Here is a 5,334-nt window from a genome sequence, read left to right as displayed (position 1 = left end):
GCGCCGGCCCCACCCTCCCTTTCGGAAGGGAAACGGCTCCTGACGCCTGGAGGGGGAACTCCTCCTGTGAACCCCTGTTACTGAATGGGGCGGGCACAGATGTGGGGCTAGGGCAGGTCTGCTCCATCATCGCGGTCACCGCTGGCCTCCCTGATCTTGGCTGGAGTGGGGTATCGAGGGCGGAGGGCGAGCATGGCCAGGAGCCTGATCGCAGGCAAGTGTGGCCCTGTTGTTCTTTCCAAACCTATCAGGCTTGTCTTTTAATAAGAGAGCTGCTTTCAGGACACAGACCTATGTTACATATTTATGTAGCTTCCCTATAGCTGTACATCTCAAACTTTTGTGCGCATAAGAATAACCTGCAGAGCTTATGAAAACCAGATCTGGCCTGGCTGGCATGGCTCAGTGGTTGAGCATCGACCTATGAACCAAGAGGTCAGTTAGATTCAGTTCAGGGCACAGGCCCAGGCTGTGGGCTCTAGCAGGAGGCAGCCTATCAACGATGCTTTCTCATAGATGTTACTATCTCTCTCTCCCTCTCCCTTCTCTCTGAAATCAATAAAAATATATTCACAATAAATAAATAAATAAATGAACGAACGAACAAACCAGATCTGCTTTTTTGTTAGGCACCCAGGAGATTCTGATGCAGGTAGTACTCAGGCTGGGCTCTGAGACACATTGCCCTACCTTGCCAAATCCATAGGTCAGCACATACAAGGACTATAAAAGCATTAGATTGGTGGCACAGGCCTTAGAAAAAGTTTTGTCAAATCACCTAATTCATATGCAGGGAAAACGGAACTAGGGAAGTTCCTAATACTTCATCAAGTCACATGGTATTAGACTCCAGGTGTACAGGAGCTTCTATAAATGCGTGTTGACCAAATAGGAGATGGATGGTTGGATAGATGGTGAGGAATAGCTGGGTCCAGATTTCCTAATTCTCATTCCAGAATTCTAGCTGGTACAGCAAACTCACTCTGAATTTAGGGAATTTGGGGGACAAAATAGGCAGGAAAAGTGTTAAATTAGTTTTAATATAATATCAAAATCAAGCAATGTGCTAGCTGGGTGCCCTCCAGCTACACTAGGAAGAAAATGGAGGGGAAACTAACATGCAAGGAGTATCTGCAGTTGTCTCAGGGGCTGTGTCCATAGGTTAGAGCAGTGGTCGGCAAACTGCGGCTCGAAAGCCACATGCGGCTCTTTGGCCCCTTGAGTGTGGCTCTTCCTAAGCCTTAGGAGTACCCTAATTAAGTTAATAACAATGTACCTACCTATATAGTTTAAGTTTAAAAAATTTGGCTCTCAAAAGAAATTTCAATCATTGTACTGTTGATATTTGGCTCTGTTGACTAATGAGTTTCCCCGACCACTGGGTTAGAGCATAGGCTGCGGGGAAAGACTACCTGGATTTAAATCCCAGTTCTGACATTTAGTAGCTGTGAGACTTCAGGCAAGTGACTTTACTTCTCTGTGCTTCGGTTTCCTCCTTTGCAAAGTGGGCATAGTAATAAAGGTAGCTATGATATGTGGTTTGTATTAGTTTTCTACTGCTGGCACGACTTAGCATCTTAAAGCAACACCCTTTTATTATCTTGCAGTTCTGTGGGTTAAAAGTCTGGACTGGCTCAAGTGGATTCTCTGCTTAAGAACTCACAAGGTGGAAGAAGCCAAGATGCCAACCCTCTGGGCCCTCATCTGGAGGCTCTGGGAAGAATCCCCTTCCAAACTCATTCAGCTTCATGTCATCCAGGTTGTTGGCAGAATCCAATGCCTTGGAGCTGTAGGCCTGAGGTCCTTGTTTCTTGTTGGTTGTCATCAGGGTTGGCCCTCTGCTCCTAGAGCTCACCCAGGCTCTTTCTCATGTGAGAAAGAGCCCCTCCATCTTCAAAGCAGCAACTGCATTGAGTCCTTCTCATGCCTCAAATCTCTCCAGCCTCCTCTTTTGCCAACAGCCAGAGAAAAGTTCTTGCTTTTTAAGGAGCTTGTGTATTATATGATTATAATATCTAGGCCCAGCTGAATAATCTGCCTAGTTTAAGGTCAACTGATTAGTCACCTTAATTGCATCTTCAAAGTTTGGCCCCATAATCCTATATAATAAAAGGCTAATATGCAAATCGACTGAACGACAGAATGACCGGTCACTATGATGCACACTGACCACCAGGAGGCAGACGTCAATGCAGGAACTGCCCCCCTGGTGGTCAGTGTGCTCCCACAGGGGGAGCACCACTCAGCCAGAAGCCGGGCTCACGGCTGTTGAGCACAGTGGTGATGGCGGGAGACTCTCCCACCTCTGCGGCAGTGCTAAGGATGTCTGACTGACGGCTTAGGCCCACTGCAGGCCTAAACCATCAATCAGACATCCTCCAAGGGCTCCCAGACTGCGAGAGGGCATAGGCTGGGCTGAGGGACACCCCCCCACCCCCACCCGCGAGTGCATGAATTTCAGGCACTGGGCCTCTAGTCTATAATAATAAAAGCGTAATATGCTAATTAGACTGGAGGTCCTTCTGGACAACCTTCCAGATGAAGCTGGGGCTGAGAGGGCCGAGCCCCTTGCACGAATTTCATGCATTGGGCCTCTAGTATAACATAATCACAGAAGTAACCCCAGGGGTGAAAACCATGAGAGCTATCTAGACTCTAGGTTACCATGATTGTTTTGAGGAATAAGTAACTTGGAATAATGTTTTGTTTTGTGATATTTATATTAATTATTCAATAAAGGTTAGCTGGGGGGTTTTCCCTACTCATGTCACCTAATTTGATTGTCACTACAACTCTGTATTATTTTAAAGGTGGGAAAATGAGAATCAAAAGATTGCCCAACATAACACAGCAAGTTAGTGGCAGAGCCAGGAATCAAACCTAGCATAGCTGCCAACCAAGTCTGCACTTTTGCTCTTATATGACACTGGGTGGTGGAAAGATGGCAAAAGATAGGTAACGCTTATTTAGGGAAGTGAGATTTGAGCAGGGGTGTCGCAATAATGAGGAACAGAGGAATGTTTACAGATAATCACTTGCCATATGTAAGTAATGAGTGGTTTAGGTGTAGAAAAGGCTCTCTTAAATACTATCTGAAATGAGAAAATCTAACTGAACTGGTGGAGATTGTTAGTGACCAGAGGCATTTCCTTGTGATGATACTTGTCTTAGGAGGCTACACATTCACTTGCAATCTAGACTCATTCCTTTGATGAGCTCTTCCTCTCTATGCCTCCTCCTCTCTGCCATCTTGAATCTTTCAGTGTCAAAAGGAAATAAACATTTCTGAAGGGCAGACACACACCGACTCAGCCTTGAGAGCAAGAACATTGCCCAGACCTTCTCCAAGGTCTGCCACTATCATGTCTATTTCCTGCTCTACCTTGCTGACAGAGCAAGGACAGAGGCCCAGCTCCCTCCTTGCCCCCCCCCAACCCCTGCCCCCTGAAAAAAAAAATCAAAGCAAACAAATAAGTAATCTCATCATCTCTGATTCTCCTCCACTTAGGACCTTGACCATATATTATTCACTAGGAGGATTGTTCATACTCTTTGACTTAGTATTCCTATTTCTAGAATTTACCCTCATATAATAATCAGAGAATCACTGGAAGATTATTACATTTAAATTGTTTCATGCTCATAGGGGCAAGTGAGTGTCTTTTTGACTGAAACAAAAACCACTGTGGTTAAAAGAAGAGGACTAGAGTCAAGCTGCCTGGTGGGTTTTTTTTTAAATTTACCTTTATTGTTGAAAGTATTACAGATGTCCCCCTTTTTTCCCCGTTAACCCCCTCCACGCCATATCCGCCCACCCCCTCTTCCAGGCCTTCACCACACTATTGTCTGTGTCCATGGGTTATGCATATATGTATATAAGTTCTTTGGTTAATCTCTTCCCACCCCCACCCCAACCCCCACCTTCCCTCTAAGATTCATCAGTCTGTTCCATACTTCTATGTCTCTGGATTTATTTTGTTCATCAGTTTATTTTGTTTGTTAGATTCCACATATGAGTGAGATCATGTGGTATTCATCTTTCTCTGATTGGCTTATTTCACTTAGTATAATACTCTCCAGGTCTCTCTTTGCTGTCTCAAAAGGTAAGAGATCCTTCTTTTTTATAGCTGCATAGTATTCCATTGTGTAAATGTACCACAGCTTTTTTATCCACTCATCTACTGGGTTTGAATTCTGGTTCTTCCACGTACCAATAGGGTGATTATGGACAAGTGACTTCAATTCTCTAAGCCTCCATTTCCTAATCTGGAAAATAGAAATAATAAAAATACCTATATCTCATAAGAATGCAATTAGTTAATACTATCATATTATACTAACTTATTAGAATGATTATTATATTCATATATTTAATATACTAATATGAATAAAGTGCCTGATCTGTAGTAACTGTAATAAATAATTAACTGTAATAAATGTTAAGTATTAGGAGGGTTATTATTAATGATACTAGAGGTCCGGTACATGAAATTCATGCACTGGGGGAGCGGGGTGTCCCTCAGCCCTGCCTGCACCCTCTCCAATCTGGGACTCCTTGGGGGATGTCTGATCCACAGGGATCAGGCCTAAACCTTCAGTCGGACAGCCCTCTCACAATCCGGGACTGCTGGCTCCTAACTGCTCGCCTGCCTGCCTGCCTGATTGCCCCTAACCACTCCCCTGCCAGCCTGATCGATGCCTAACTGCCCCCCTGCCACCCCGATTGCCCCCAACTGCCCTCCCCTGCCGGCCCAGTCGCCCCCAGCTGGCCTGGTCACCCCTAACTGCCCTCTCCTGCTGGCCTGATCGCCCACAACTGCCCTTCCCTGCAGGGCATCTTGTGGCTGTGGGCACCGCCATCTTTGAGAGCAGCACAGTCAATTAGCATATTCCCTCCTTATTGGCTGTGAGCGCCGCCATTTTGCGATGGTGTGAGGGTCAATTAGCATATTCCCTCTTTATTAGATAGGATAGTCTCAACTCCTGGTCCAGAGCCTGGCACACAGTACTCAATAAAAATGATTAAATAAATGAATGGACAGATAAAGAAATAAGCAAAGAGACTTGTTGCAGCATTATATGCCCAAATTTAAAACCATATAAAATTCAACAACAGGAGATTGTTTTAATATATTATGGTTCATAAATATAGACAGCTTTTAATATATTATGGTTCATAAATATAGACAGTCTTTTAGTTTTAAAAGACTGTTTACTGACCTAGAAAATCTCCTTTATGTAATGTTGGTGGGGGACAGCACACAATACATGTAGTATGGGCTAACTTTGTAAAATATGCACATGCATACATAGGAGGAAAATGAAAGGAAATAT

The sequence above is a fragment of the Myotis brandtii genome, unplaced genomic scaffold (assembly GCF_000412655.1).
Source record: "Myotis brandtii unplaced genomic scaffold, ASM41265v1 scaffold111, whole genome shotgun sequence".
Taxonomy (NCBI): domain Eukaryota; kingdom Metazoa; phylum Chordata; class Mammalia; order Chiroptera; family Vespertilionidae; genus Myotis; species Myotis brandtii.
The sequence above is the reverse complement of the archived record's forward strand: the minus strand, read 5'-3'. Positions refer to the sequence as shown.